The sequence below is a fragment of the Hyperolius riggenbachi genome, chromosome 3 (assembly GCF_040937935.1).
Source record: "Hyperolius riggenbachi isolate aHypRig1 chromosome 3, aHypRig1.pri, whole genome shotgun sequence".
Lineage (NCBI taxonomy): Eukaryota > Metazoa > Chordata > Amphibia > Anura > Hyperoliidae > Hyperolius > Hyperolius riggenbachi.
In genome coordinates this window covers 422,820,314-422,836,830 of record NC_090648.1, presented here as the reverse complement: position 1 = coordinate 422,836,830, position 16,517 = coordinate 422,820,314, and the positions used below count along the sequence as shown (strand labels likewise).

At 48.1% G+C, this 16,517-nt stretch overlaps 1 pseudogene; it reads right to left on the bottom strand.

The window, feature by feature from the left end:
- Positions 1–4,150: 4,150 nt before the first annotated feature.
- LOC137562369 (protein SEC13 homolog) lies at positions 4,151–16,297 on the bottom strand (annotated as a pseudogene).
- Positions 16,298–16,517: the final 220 nt, after the last annotated feature.

The window sequence follows — 16,517 nt, the reverse complement described above, 5'->3', positions numbered from 1 at the left end:
CCAAAAATGAGACACGCATCGCTTTCCTAGCCGCACCGCGCACGACCTACGCTGATATGAACCTTCTCATTGACATTAATTGTCCACGTGGTCGGGGGGGGGGGGGGCGTTTTTGAAAAGCACGGGCAAAAAAAGCCGAAAACGCCTGCAGTGTGAACAAGCCCTGACTCAGCAGAATAAATAGTCATGCTGCAAATCATGTGTGTCAGGATAAATGCAGAACATCCATCCATGCAGTCAGATAGGACAGACACAGCGGAATAGAGACCTCCTTGCAGTCAGATAAGACAGACAAAGCAGAATAGTGACCTCCATGCAGTCAGATTGGACAGACACAGCAGAATAGAGAAATCAATGCAGTCAGATTGGACAGACACAGCGGAATAGAGACCTTCATGCAGTCGGATTGGACAGACACAGCGGAATAGAGACCTCCATGCAGTCAGATTGGACAGACAAAGCGGAATAGTGACCTCCATGCAATCAGATTGGACAGACACAGCGGAATAGTGACCTCCATGCAGTCAGATTGGACAGACAAAGCGGAATAGTGACCTCCATGCAGTCAGATTGGACAGACACAGCAGAATAGAGAATTCAATGCAGTCAGATTGGACAGACACAGCGGAATAGAGACCTCCATGCAGTCGGATTGGACAGACACAGCGGAATAGAGACCTCCATGCAGTCGGATTGGATAAACACCAGAATAGAGACCTCCATGCAGTCAGATAGATTGGACAGACACAGTGGAATAGAGAATTCAATGCAGTCAGATTGGACAGACACAGCAGACTAGAGACCTCCATGCAGTCAGATTTGACAGACACAGCGGAATACAGACATGCTGGGTGGGGGTGACACAGGTTGCCTATTAGTGGCATATTGTGTGCACAAGCTGGGTGGGGGTGACACAGGCTGCCTATTAGTGGCATATTGTGTGTGCGCATGCTGGGTGGGGGTGACACAGGTTGCCTTTTAGTGGCTTATTGTGTGCGCATGCTGGGGAGGGGGGTGACACAGGCTGCCTATTAGTGGCTTATTGTGTGCACATGCTGGGTGGGGGTGACACAGGCTGCCTATTAGTGGAATATTGTGCGCGCATGCTGGGTGGGGGTGACACAGGCTGCCTATTAGTGGCATATTGTGTGCACATGCTGGGTGGGGGTGACACAGGCTGCCTATTAGTGGCATATTGTGTGCGCATGCTGGGTGGGGGTGACACAGGCTGCCTATTAGTGGTATATTGTGTGCACATGCTGGGTGGGGGTGACACAGGCTGCCTATTAGTGGAATATTGTGCGCACATGCTGGGTGGGGGTGACACAGGCTGCCTATTAGTGGCATATTGTGTGTGCGCATGCTGGGTGGGGGTGACACAGGTTGCCTTTTAGTGGCTTATTGTGTGCGCATGCTGGGGAGGGGGGTGACACAGGCTGCCTATTAGTGGCTTATTGTGTGCACATGCTGGGTGGGGGTGACACAGGCTGCCTATTAGTGGAATATTGTGCGCGCATGCTGGGTGGGGGTGACACAGGCTGCCTATTAGTGGCATATTGTGTGCGCATGCTGGGTGGGGGTGACACAGGCTGCCTATTAGTGGCATATTGTGTGCACATGCTGGGTGGGGGTGGGGGTGGGGGTGACACAGGCTGCCTATTAGTGGCATATTGTGTGCACATGCTGGGTGGGGGTGACACAGGCTGCCTATTAGTGGTATATTGCGTGCACATGCTGGGTGGGGGTGACACAGGCTGCCTATTAGTGGTATATTGTGTGCACATGCTGGGTGGGGGTGACACAGGCTGCCTATTAGTGGCATATTGTGTGCGCATGCTGGGTGGGGGTGACACAGGCTGCCTATTAGTGGCATATTGTGTGCACATGCTGGGTGGGGGTGGGGGTGGGGGTGACACAGGCTGCCTATTAGTGGCATATTGTGTGCACATGCTGGGTGGGGGTGACACAGGCTGCCTATTAGTGGCATATTGTGTGCACATGCTGGGTGGGGGTGACACAGGCTGCCTATTAGTGGCATATTGTGTGTGCATGCTGGGTGGGGGTGACACAGGCTGCCTATTAGTGGCATATTGTGCGCGCATGCTGGGTGGGGGTGACACAGTCTGCCTATTAGTGGCTTATTGTGTGCGCATGCTGGGTGGGGGTGACACAGGCTGCCTATTAGTGGCATATTGTGCGCACATGCTGGGTGGGGGTGACACAGGCTGCTTATTAGTGGCATATTGTGTGCACATGCTGGGTGGGGGTGACACAGGCTGCCTATTAGTGGCATATTGTGTGCACATGCTGGGTGGGGGTGACACAGGCTGCCTATTAGTGGCATATTGTGTGCACATGCTGGGTGGGGGTGACACAGGCTGCCTATTAGTGGCATATTGTGTGTGCATGCTGGGTGGGGGTGACACAGGCTGCCTATTAGTGGCATATTGTGCACGCATGCTGGGTGGGGGTGACACAGTCTGCCTATTAGTGGCTTATTGTGTGCGCATGCTGGGTGGGGGTGACACAGGCTGCCTATTAGTGGCATATTGTGCGCACATGCTGGGTGGGGGTGACACAGGCTGCTTATTAGTGGCATATTGTGTGCACATGCTGGGTGGGGGTGACACAGGCTGCCTATTAGTGGCATATTGTGTGCACATGCTGGGTGGGGGTGACACAGGCTGCCTATTAGTGGTATATTGTGTGCGCATGCTGAGTGGGGGTGACACAGGCTGCCTATTAGTGGTATATTGTGTGCGCATGCTGGGTGGGGGTGACACAGGTTGGCTATTAGTGGCCAATACTGGGTTAAAGTTCCTCTTAATGTGCATATGGCTGAACCTCTCAAGTTTCAGGATTACCCTGCTGAACCTCATCAATAATACAAGAGCAACTGGGTCTCATCTCTGCACATCTGGGGAGAGACAATACACAGGATGACAATGTACTCAGATCTAGACTGTAAACACACTTGGTCCTGCACAAAACACAAATAAAGCATCTCCTACAAAATCTCACTCATGTCCACACCAAGACGTACCACTTTTATGGCATTAAAGGACAACTATCGATTAACATGTTTTCTTAAACTGGCCTGGGAATAGCTTGTGTAGATGTTCCTAAATACTGCTGTATCTGTACCCATGCTCATCTCTTCCTTTAATGTTATCAAATTCTTTTCATGGAGTGGTGTTGGGACCAGGGCCTTGGATCAGTGAATGATGAGGGGAGGGGGAAATCCCTTTCCCTACATATGTTAACCCTGTATGTACTTTATATATTTAGCAGATGACAGGTCTAAACTGCAGCTGTAGTTTTGTCTCTCTGAATAGCTCATTCAGAGAGATAAAACACAGGCTTTTGAAGGTTGTCTGTCTAAGGATACACTGACATGTGCAGAGCAAGCAGGCTGAAATGTATCCATCTGCAGCATAAAAAAAACATTCTCTTTTGTGTGTGTAACCTAATACCAAGGCAAGATTTTCATACTAAAGTATTTTGCTGTAGCCTTCTGAAATATGCAGAGACCAGCACTGACTGTATTGTCACTTTTCTCATAAAGCACAGACTCCCCTTTGCTAAAAAATCATTCCAATGCAGCTACAATCTAATGAATTACAGCTTTTGCCTCTTATGTTAATGTTTACGCAGCTACTTAGACATACTTTGTACATTGTAATTTTAGAACACTTGGTTATTGATAGTTGTCCTTTAATGAAAACACAGAGCCTTCCTACTTTTTCCTGCTGTTGTCATACCTGGTGCAAAAGGCTGTAACGCTATGGTGGAGATGGAGGATAAACTGCTGCTGCCTGCACAAGAGTGAAGGGAAAACACTTCACACAGGAGCCAGAGAATGACTGCCTGAATATGTATACTCTGTGGAGAAAAGGAAAAACATTGCCTCACGCGGTCACATCAGCTCTTACAGAATTACAAGCTGAAGCATGACCAAATATTCAGATAAGTAATGCCTCTTTTGTATAAACAATTATCTTTTAATTGCCCTGGGTGCTGCACCATCTAACAATCTGATAAAATATTGAGAAAAAATCTGCAGCAAGATAGTGTAGTTCCGTGATCCCGCGCACACACAGGTGGGGGCGCTGCGGTTTACAGAGTTGGTATTTATAATAACTGCAAATTGTCCAAGTTTGATTTCATCTCTCTCTGATAAATTAGTGAGGATGTTGTCTGTCATACAGGAAGTAGAAATTAATAATGTTGTTAGTCCAATCAAGGCTAGACGTCACTGCTCGTTCTGCTGCCCTTCTGTAACTGCAGACACTGCGCCTTGTCCTTTGTTTACATCACTGATGCAAGCCCATTGGCCGTCCACAGACTCCTATCACAGGGTCACCTGTAATCAGAGGAGAAACATATCAATTAAGCATATAGTTGGAGAAAGATTTCCAGACTATGGCCAGTCTTTTGTATGTAGTGCAGGTGGCTGTATTTGCTACTCTCAAATGTGTTCTCCTTGTCCCTGCACAGGCGCACGCTACCTCCCAGTCCCTGCATGGAAGCACACGACCTCCCAAGTCTCTGCACCGGCGCACACGACCTCCCAAGTCCCTGCACCGGCGCACACGACCTCCCAAGTCCCTGCACGGGCGCACACGACCTTCCAAGTCCCTGCACGGGCGCACACGACCTCCCAAGTCCCTGCACGGGCGCACACGACCTCCCAAGTCCCTGCATGGGTGCACGCGACCTCCCAAGTCCCTGCACGGGCGCACACGACCTCCCAAGTCCCTGCACGGGCGCACGCGACCTCCTAAGTCCCTGCACGGGCGCACACGACCTCCCAAGTTCCTGCATGGGTGCACGCGACCTCCCAAGTCCCTGCACGGGCGCACACGACCTCCCAAGTCCCGGCACGGGTGCACACAACCTCCCAAGTCCCTGCACAGGTGCATACAACCTCCCAAGTCCCTGCAGGGGCGCACGCAACCTCCCAAGTCCCTGCACGGGCGCACGCAACCTCCCAAGTCCCTGCACGGGTGCACGCGACCTCCCAAGACCTTGCACGGGCGTACGCGACCTCCCAAGTCCCTGCACTGGCGCAGGCGACCTCCCAAGTCCTTCCACGGGTGCACATGACCTCCCGAGTCCCTGCACGGGCACATGCGACCTCCCAATTCCCTGCACAGGTTCACGCAACCTCCCAAGTCCCTGCACAGGGCTGCACTGGAATTACCTGCCTGTATACTATTCTGCAGGGCTGTGGAATTGGTACAAAAATTATCCGACTCCTCAGTTTATGAAACCACTGACTGACTTTCAGGTACCCAAAATTGCTCCGACTCCTTAGTCTTATACTTACAGTATACTATATACTATTGTCTTATACTTACCAGAGCTGTGGAGTTAGTACAAAAAACATCTGACTCCTCAGTTTATGAAACCACCGTCTCTTACTCCAGGTACCCAAAAATTGCTCTGACTCCTCAACTCCACAGCCCTGCTATTCAGCCTACTAGATGGGGAGGGGTTACGTTAAAAGGAATCTGAAGTATGTGGGATATGGAGGTTGACATATTTATTTAATTTAACAGTGCAAATTGCCTGGCTGTCCTGCTAATACTCTTCCTCCGATACTTTAAGCCATAGACCCTGAAGAAGACAAGACAAATAACATTTATATTGCGCTTTTCTCCTGGCGGACTCAAAGGGCCAGAGCTGCAGCCACTAGTGTGCACTCTATAGGCAGTAGCAGTGTTAGGGAATCTTTCCCAAAGTCTCCTACTTAAAGGGAACCTAAACTAAGAGGGATATGGATGTTTCCTTTTAAACAATACCAGTTGCCTGACTCTCCTGCTGATCAATTTGCTGCAGTAGTATCTGGATCTCACACCTGAAACAAGCATGCAGCTAATCCAGTCTGACTTCAGTCAGAGCGCCTGATCTGCATGCTTGTTCAGGGGCTGTGGCTAAAGTATTAGAGACATAGGATCAGCAGGAGAGTCAGTCAACTGGTATTATTTTAAAAGGAAAAATCCATATCCTTCTCAGTTTAGGTTCCCTTTAATAGGTGTTGGCTTACTGAAAGGGAAGCGCTTGGATTTGAACCTTGGTCTGCCGTGTCAGAGGCAGAGCCCAATACCAGTACAGATCAGATGTTTCTGACAAAAACCTGACAAGATTAGCTGGATGCTTGTTTTAGGTGTGTGACTCAGACCCTACTGCAGATAGTAAAATCAGGACAGTCAGGCAACTGGTATTGTTTAAATGGAAATAAATATGGAAGCCTCCATATCCCTCTCACTTCAGATTCCCTTTAAAGTACCTGCTCAGCAGCTTCTGCACCAACCACTTCCTGCACGACAGTTCTCCTGAGCAGCAGTCCGCGGTCTCAGACAGCGTCGGTGTCATACAACTTTTCACTGTATTTATGTAAATTAGGAGACCAGAAAAAAGCGTATCCTTTTAGCGGCGCGCCACTACACCAGTTACTCACCAGTATACAGACAAAGATAAGTACATAGCAAATCATTTTTTTCATAAAGATGAGCTTGAATTTTTAATATGTGCAAAAAATTGATTCACAAATCTTCAAAAGAAATTCATCTTAAGACACGACATCCCATAAAAAAGTGCAATATCAAAACAGTAAGATTAATTGTTTTTATAAGACGACAACATCAACTTGTTGTGGACTCTCCCTTGGTCGGTTCAGCCTGTGTGTGGTGTTTTTCTATATTTGGAAGTGGTGATTCCTGGCTTGGTTGTTGTCCAGATGCTGCTCCATTTGTTGCCCTATTCACATTGCAGGTGGATATTCCTGGCTTAGTTTTGGTCCAGATGGTTTTCCATCTTATGCTGTGTGTATAGTGCAGATGTACAATTGTTTGTGAAGGCCTGAAGAAGGGTCTACCTGAAACAAGTCAACGTCATCTTTTAAAAATAATTGATCTAACGGTTTTGATATTGCACCTTTTTATGTGTTGGCGTGTCTTAAAGGGTTCTCTGGTATGTTTAAAAAAAAGCTAAAACTGACACTTAAGTGGGGCTTCTATTGGCCCCCTGCAGCTGTAATGTCCCGTGCCAACCTTCTCCGATGCTTTATTCCCCGCCGCCGGTAACCTGCTAATTATTCATCTAACCAGACGAATAGAACTGCGGCTGCGTGTCTGCGCTCCCGCGCGCAGGAGCGAGCATGCACGTCATTGGAAGCTTACTGTGCAGACACAGTAGAAATTTTCTTGTACTGCCCCTGCGCAGTAAGCTCCCGATAACGAGCGCGGACACGGCCGCACAGCCGCAGTTCTATTTGTCTAGTTAGACGAATAATTAGCAAGTTACCGGCAGCGTGGAACGGAGCACCAGAGGAGGACGGCACAGGACATTACAGCTACAGGGGGCCGATAGAAGCCCCAGGTAAGTGTCAGTTTTAGCTTTTTTAAACATACCAGAGAACCACTTTAAGGGCCAGTGCACACCAAAAACCTCTAGCAGATCCGCAAAATGCTAGAGGTTTTTGAAGCAGATTTTCAAAGCATGTTTAGAGAGATTTTATAAACATGCCTAGCGGTTTTTAAAGCGTTTTTGTATAGCAGATTCCATATATTTTTACAGTAAAGCTGTTACTGAACAGCTTCTGTAACAAAAAAGGCCTGGAAAACCGCTCTGATCTAGCGTTTTTCAGATCAGTTTTCCACTTTCCTATACTTTAACATTGAGGCAGAAACGCCTCAGAAATCTAAAAAATGCTGCAGCCCCCGAGTTTGCGTTTGTAGGAAAAACGAACCGCTCTGGTGTGCACCATCCCATTGAAATACATTACCCAAGCAGTTTTCAATCAGCTAGCGTTTTTAAAAACGTTCCAGAACCGCTCTGGTGTGCACCAGCCCTAAGATCAACTTCTTTTGAAGATTTGTGAATCAATTTTTTGTACTTTTTGGATATGTTACGGCCAGAACCCGAAGTCTGGCTACTTCGGGTTCAGGCCGGTCAAAATGCGAAGTGGCCGGGCACCTGCGGCCAATGGTAGAAATGAAAAGTTTCCCAAATGAATTCATATCCCGGCGGCGTTAAATGAATGAATTCCCGGCGGCATTATGTGACCGGATGAAGCCGTCTCTTCGGCTGTGCCTCCTCTCCTCCCCCTGCCCCTCTCCTATGCAGCTGTGGCAGCCGGGGACCACGCGTGTCCCCCAGGATCGTTGGTAGCGGCAGGGAAGCAGAGCGGGAAGGCTGCAGACATCGCTTCTGCCAGCAGCCACTCTGCAGAGGAACAAAAGGCAGGATTCCCTGCTGCTACGAACAACTCTGAGGGACACGCATGTCCCCGGCTGCCAAAGCTGCATAAGAGAGGGGCAGGGGGAGGAGAGGAGGCAGAGCCGAAGAGGTGGCTCCATTAGGTCTGCGGCTTCATCCGGTCACATAATGCCACCGGGGAATTCATTCATTTAAGGCCGCCGGGATATTAATGCATTTGCGAAACTTCATTTCTAACATTGGCTGCAGGTGAACAGCCACTTCGCGTTTTGACCGGCCAGAACCCGAAGTGGCCAGACTTTGGGTTCTGGCCGTAACAGATATATTAAAAATTCAAGTTCATCTTTATGAAAAAATTAGGGAAATTCTCCTAGATAGAGACAAAGACAACCTCAGCAAGGTCATAGAAGCTATACATATATATTTCTACAATATCCAACAATTAAACAAAATCGTTCTGGAGTTGGAAAGTCAGAGGAAATCTCCACAACAGGAGCCCAGAAAGCTGCAAAACCCCTCCCCTTTACCGCTATTCACACTGCACCAGCTCTGACTTCCACGGGCCACAAATGCTCTTCTTTGTATTCACAAGGGCAGGTGAGCACGGACATGGCTACGCATCTTGTTATCTCCCCTGGACACAGCCTGGATGTTGGCGGTGATGGACCAGCTCACGTGCCACACCACATCATTGAATTTATGCAGTAGTTTTGGTGTCCAGCTGCTCATGGCACGCATGTCCAGATGTAGACTCTGCCGTCCTGTAAGACAGACCCAACAATGGTTTGTTACAAGAGAGCTGGATTACCGCAGATGTATGGAATAGAAAACTCCTCTTCATGTTTACCTGAGAGCAGCAGGCTATAGTGCAAGTAGGGAGACCAATAGAGGGAGCCCAGGCCACATCTCTCGCCCAATCACTGTGTGCCTTTAGCTTCTGGTCTTCCTTCCACTGACCATCCCTGAATAAAAGGAGAGAGTGCTGAACACTTTCCTCATTTACAAAGAGGTGCCTCCTCTCCACCACTGCCCTGTCAGGAGAGCTCCAACTTACCTCCAGATCTTTACCAGGTTGTCACAGCCACCAGACACAAATCTGTTGATGTAATTTGGCCTCTGTCCAGATGGCCGCTGATCCACCAAACTGCAGGCACCACTGAAGGGGCCCAACTCACAGCATTAAACCTGATCTATGGAGGGACAAAAGCAGAATTATTTACCATCAGCTTGGTAGAGCCAGCACAGCAAAGGCCAGAAACAACATGCAGAGAACCTCACACTAATAAGCTTAAAGTAAACCTGTATACACAACTGCCCTTTGGGGGTACTTACCTCGGGAGGGGCAAGCCTCTGGATCCTATAAGGCTTCCCTGTCCTTCTCAGCAGCCTCAATCCAGCACTGGCTTCCCCACAGAAACGGCCACCACAGTATTGACATCATTGAGCCTCATGCAAGCTTGCCAATTGGGCGCGGCAGAAATAGCCAAGCATCTGTGCAGTGGAGTAGACCTGATTAGGCTCGGCTATTTCCACCAGAGCTCAAATGGCAAGCAGCTACTGCGCCTGTTCGGGAAACCAGTGATGGAAGCCGCTAGTTCACAATCTGGCAACAACTTTCCAGGGAGCCAGCGTTGGATTGGAAGTGCTGAGGATGACGAGGGAAGCCTTATTAGTATCCAGGGGCTTCCCCCTCCGAGGTAAGTACCCCCCAGGGGCTCTTTTTTTCTTTAAAGCAATTCTGAAGTGAAGACAAAACAGAGGCATGACAGCACATATGAATAAGTACCAGCATATGTGGGCAGAGCCTCTAATAGGCAGACTGCTCCCATTGCATCCAAAACAGATGCTAGAATATGCATTAACTACCCTAATCTCTAATTAAAGGGAAATGTCATGCAAACATAGTATAACCTGGCAGCAGCTAGCAATAAAGTAGAACTTACATTTTGTATAGAGCAGGGAGAAATGGCAGTGCTTCGTAAAGCCAGGCCGCATTTGTTTGCATGCTAAAAAACTGTTTTGGAAGCTAACATCCTCCATTAGCCTATAAAAGGCTCTGGGCTGGATGTCATTCAGATGCAGCCTGGCTGCCTCTTGGTTGAAATAGTAAGGCTCAAAGTAATATTGAAATAAAGATAGATACCTTCTAGATCCTCACCCCATGCCCCTGGTCTACCGCTGTTCAAATGGTGTCACCGAGTACTTCCGAAGACTAGCTGTTCTGTATTACAAGGTGCTAGTCCATGCTCACAGCTGCACCTGTTCTCAGAACCACTCAGAGAGGCAAGTGTTTCCAAAGCCTTCTAAGGAGTCCCAAAGGCTCTGGGATCTCAATGGAGGCACGGCGCTGAAACAATGGCATGGAGAGGACTGGGAAGGCTCTATGGGATTCAGAGCCATCCCTCTACATAGGTGAATATCTAACTTTTTTTTAGTTTCACTTCAGTATTGCTTTAACCACTTCCAGACCACGCTATTTGAAATCTATGCCCTGTTTGGGACCTGTTATCCCTGCCAGGGAGTACATTTCAATTAGCCCGCTGCACACTACCGCCGATTGTGCCGATCTCCCGCCACTGCAGCTTACTCGCCCTGCTGTCAGTACGTGCTAACAGGGTGTGCTGACAGTGACCTGAATATAAAACAAGACTGAATATACAGTGTCATCTGGGGGCCAAACGTGCACTGCTGCAATTGGGAAATGCACATTGTTAGCGTTTATTCGGGTTTTGCTTTTTTTCCCCCGCAAAAAGAAAGCTCTCTTTTTCCTGCACAATCCATGCCTCGGTAATTACAAAGTATTCCTACGCATTAAAAAAAAACACAGGACAAACGTGAAAAATCACATGCGGAAAACACAATTGCAAATGCGGATGCGCTATTGCGGAAACCAGTGAATCCTGATCAACGGCCCATAGGGTTGCATTGGATCTAATGGTCCAATAATGCATTTAGATCGATTTTCAATAGATTTCATCCTGAAATCTATTGGAAATATGTTCCTAGTGTGTGGCACACATCAGATAGATTCCTGTCAGATTCGACTTAACAGGCATCTGACAGAAATCTGATGGTCGAACTTGCTGCAAATCTATCAGTGTATGGCCACCTTTACAGTGTAAACACAATGGCCCTGATTCACAAAGCGGTGCTAACAGTTAGCACCCTGGTGAAAAGCCCTTTATCATGCCTTGGGCCTGATTCACAAAGCGGTGCTAACAGTTAGCACCCTTGTGAAAAGCCCTTTATCACGCCTAAACTCAGTTTAGGCATGATAAGTTTAGGTGTGATAAGTTTAGGTGTGATAAGTTTAGGCATGATAAGTTTAGGTGTGATAAGTTTAGGGGCTCGATTCACCAAGCGGTGCAAAGTGTTAGCACCGTGGTGAAAAGGCCCTTATCACGCCTAAAGTCACTTTAGGCATGATAAGAAGAAACTCGCGCGAAGTTGCCGCGCGTACGCGCGTAAGTGCGCGCGCAACACCCGACGCTTCGCGCGAAGCTCCCATTAAGCCCTATGGGACTTTGCGCGCGCTCTCACGCGCGTACGCGCGAACGCGCTTACGCGCGGTAACTTCGCGCGAAGAGCAGGAAAAATCGGTGATAACTCAGTGGTGAAAAGGTCATCACGCCTAAAGTCTTTTAGGCGTGATAACTGGGTTATCACCGCTTTGTGAATCGAGCCCTAGGGGCTCGATTCACAAAGCGGTGCTAACCCAGTTAGAGACTTTAGGCATGATAACCATTGCACCACGCTGGTGAAAAGCCAGTTTAGGCGTGATAAGTTTAGGTGTGATAAGTTTAGGTGTGATAAGTTTAGGCATGATAAGTTTAGGTGTGATAAGTTTAGGTGTGATAAGTTTAGACATGATGGCCTCGATTCACAAAGCGGTGATAACCCAGTTATCACGCCTAAAAGACTTTAGGCGTGATGACCTTTTCACCACTGAGTTATCACCGATTTTTCCTGCTCTTCGCGCGAAGTTACCGCGTGTAAGCGCGTTCGCGCGTACGCGCGTGAGAGCGCGCGCAAAGTCCCATAGGGCTTAATGGGAGCTTCGCGCGAAGCGTCGGGTGTTGCGCGCGCACTTACGCGCGGCAACTTCGCGCGAGTTTCTTCTTATCATGCCTAAAGTGACTTTAGGCGTGATAAGGGCCTTTTCACCACGGTGCTAACACTTTGCTTGGTGAATCGAGCCCGATAAGTTTAGGTGTGATAAGTTTAGGCATGATAAGTTTAAGCACCAACTGCGTTAGCACCGCAGTGCACAGCTGATCAAAAGTTTTGCGCTAGCAAAGTCTGGTGCACTTTGCATAAAATTTAATGGCGCTGCTTTGCGTGCAGGACTTTGCGCATGATCTAAACTTATCTAAACTTATCATGCCTAAACTTATCACGCCTAAACTGGCTTTTCACCAGCATGGTGCAATGGTTATCATGCCTAAAGTCTTTTAGGCATGCTAACTGGGTTAGCACCGCTTTGTGAATCGAGCTCCGGGCTTGATTCACCAAGCGGTGCAAAGTGTTAGCACCATGGTGAAAAGGCCCTTATCACGCCTAAAGTCACTTTAGGCATGATAAGAAGAAACTCGCGCGAAGTTGCCGCGCGTACGTGCGTACGCGCGTAAGTGCGCGCGCAACACCCGACGCTTCGCGCGAAGCTCCCATTAAGCCCTATGGGACTTTCGCGCTGTAACTTCGCGCGAAGAGCAGGAAAAATCGGTGATAACTCAGTGGTGAAAAGGTCATCACGCCTAAAGTCTTTTAGGCGTGATAACTGGGTTATCACCGCTTTGTGAATCGAGGCCCTAAACTGAGTTTAGGCGTGATAAAGGGCTTTTCACCAGCGTGCTAACTGTTAGCATCGCTTTGTGAATCAGGCCCTATGTGCGTAGCCCTCACCATATGCACATTGCTGATCTTCTTGACATCCCATGGGCTGTCCCCTGTATAGGTGAGTAGAGAAATGGCGCCGTCTGAACTTCCGCAGGCCAGCTTTAACCCGAAGTCGTGTGGGGCCCAACACATGGGGCCTGATTCACAAAGCGGTGCTAACAGTTAGCACCGTGGTGAAAAGCCCTTTATCACACCTAGGGCCTGATTCACAAAGCGGTGCTAACAGTTAGCACCCTGGTGAAAAGCCCTTTATCACGCCTAAACTCAGTTTAGGCATGATAAGTTTAGGTGTGATAAGTTTAGGTGTGATAAGTTTAGGCATGATAAGTTTAGGTGTGATAAGTTTAGGCATGATAAGTTTAAGCACCAACTGCGTTAGCACAGCAGTGCACAGCTGATCAAAAGTTTTACGCTAGCAAAGACTGGTGCACTACGTATAAAGTTTAATGGCGCTGCTTTGCGTGCGGGACTTTGCAAGCGATCTAAACTTATCTAAACTTAGCATGCCTAAACTTATCACACCTAAACTTATCATGCCTAAACTTATCACACCTAGGGCTCGATTCACAAAGCGGTGCAAAGTGTTAGCACCATGGTGAAAAGGCCCTTATCACGCCTAAAGTCACTTTAGGCATGATAAGAAGAAACTCGCGTAAGTGCGCGCGCAACACCCGACGCTTCGCGCGAAGCTCCCATTAAGCCCTATGGGACTTTGCGCGCGCTCTCACGCGCGTACGCGCGAACGCGCTTACGCGCGGTAACTTCGCGCGAAGAGCAGGAAAAATCGGTGATAACTCAGTGGTGAAAAGGTCATCACGCCTAAAGTCTTTTAGGCGTGATAACTGGGTTATCACCGCTTTGTGAATCGAGGCCCTAAACTGGCTTTTCACCAGCGTGGTGCAATGGTTATCATGCCTAAAGTCTCTAACTGGGTTAGCACCGCTTTGTGAATCGAGCCCATGGAGTTCACTGCATAGGAGACAAGCTGCAAGAGAACCCCACTATGACCATTATATTGCATGGATTTACTATCCACAACTGGAACTGATCTTTATTGATAATAAGACATGCAAAGTCATCTGAGAATGTCTGACCTCACAGACTACCCAGTTAGGGTGGGCAAAACCAAAACTGATATTTCAATGTTTAGTTGAGGCTAAATAAGTAATCATTCTTTGGTTTCTCTAGGATACAGTGAAAGGGGGGGGGGGGGGGGGCAGCACCCATACAAAGGAGAAGGTGCGCCCAAGCAAACAGCATTCCACACCACCGGAGCTGTTAGATGCAGGAACCAAATCGTGCAGGTACCACCGATGTAATTAAAGCTTCTTTATTGATCACATCAGATAAAAATCAGCAAATACAATGACAGGCCGCTGTTTCGAGCAATCAAGCTCTTGTTAAGTTTATAAAACTGCAATAAAAGAGTGTCCATCCAACTCACTTATATATCCATCATAGACCAATATGGTGCAGCACATCATCCATCCAATCAACAGGCGCCAGGTCATAAGAGGACCTGATGGGGAACTGCATAGGACGGGTAAACCCCGCCCCCTCCAAAATTCACACGTTGCCCAATGTTTAATCTCATGCCTAGCTTGAAACAAAAACAACCTAGGCACTACTATGTCTCACAGCGCTGTATACTTACTGTCCATATGCTCACTGTATCACCCTCAAAGGCATCTTATACCGCCGTACTATGAACATGTGCCTGGGCCGCCGACCAATCAGCTGGCACAAAGCGCCTCCCCTCACTAAGTGCTGACATAGGCAGAAGACATCTCCGCTGTCAGTAGCTAATAGTAGTTGCCGCCAACCAATCAGTGGCCAGCGTACGCAGCGCACAGCCAAACAGGAAAGAGCACTGACGTGTGCGAAAGTATCCACACCGCAACAAATAACAATGCACCTCAGAGGAAGGGGGGCGACCAATCCTATACAACCCTTTTGTATGCTGAAACCGCTGACCAATAAGCGGTCAGCCAGCACACAGCACAAATCTGCAAGTAGGCAGATGAATCCCAGAAGCCGTGCCATGCACGGCTATGGGATTCGCTGCCTCCCGCATGAAAAAATGCTGCAATGTCGTCTGAATCGATTGCAGCATTATCCCCATGGCAGAGTTTCGCCGCGCAATTTGCTTGCGGGGAAACTGCGGATTCAGCCCGATTTCTGCAGCAGTGACCCTTATAGCATGCCATCTCAGATTTCTTATCTTTATAATCACTTTGCTCTGTTGCTCACTTCTTTTCCAAGTGCTGTACCAAAACCTGGCTCTTATAATGTCATCAGTCCAGCCCATAATCTGCACAGAGCATGAGCAGGATTTCCCAGGCGTATTTGCATGACGGGTAGGACAAAATGCTGAAGGGGAGGACAAAATGCTGAGGGTGTACTTGCAACACTCTTGCTTCAAGAAAGTTACTGCGACTTCATTCCTGACAAAGATGCTTTTCATATTAAAGAGGAACTTCAGCCTAAACAAACATACTGTCATTAAGTTACATTAGTTATGTTAATTAAAATAGATAGGTAATATAATCTCTTACCCACCTTGTTTTTAAAGAACAGGCAAATGTTTGCGATTTCATGGGGGCAGCCATCTCTTTGGTCGAAAGGAGGTGACAGGGAGCATGAGACACAGTTCCAACTGTCCTGTGTCCAGATCACCCCTCCCAGTTGCTAGGCAACGAGAACAAAAACATCAGAAATCCCATCATGCTTTGCACAGCATCAGGGGAAAAATGCCCAGGCAGTTTTCTTTGATGGGGCGCCACTTAGCTTCTGTGCAGCTAAAAATTAGGCTTTGGTAAGAAAAACTAAGTTCTGATGCTGTGAAACTGTTAAGCAAACACCAAACCTTTTCAGTGCTGCTGAGTAGATTTTTAGTCTGGAGATTCACTTTAAACAAAAAAATGCCCACTGCTCCAGCCCCACAGATGACATCTCCAGACATTACCACTACTTCATGATTAGATCAGAATTTCCTACCACTAATGTCCCTCTCCAGCTGATATGGAACGACAAGTCATAAGGCTCTCCTTGTCAGCAGGATGTTACCTGAGGAGTCATGGCCGGTGTACTTGTACATCTTCTCCCAAGTGCCGTTTTCCTCTTTCCAGATGACGACTTTTCTGTCATAGGAGCAGGAGGCCAAGATGTTTCCATACATTGGGTGAGCCCAGGCTACCTGCCACACCGGCCCCTCATGCCTGAAAAGAACAAGCAAATCTGTGAGATGGCCTTCCAGGAGGACCCTCTGCAGCTAGGAAATGATAGGATGGATGGTAGGCTGACATGAAATCATATACATGTGATAAGATTAAACTGTAACACTACATTAAATGAAAAGCACTTGTCCAGCTTCCAAAGTGCCCAGGATGAAAGGTCCA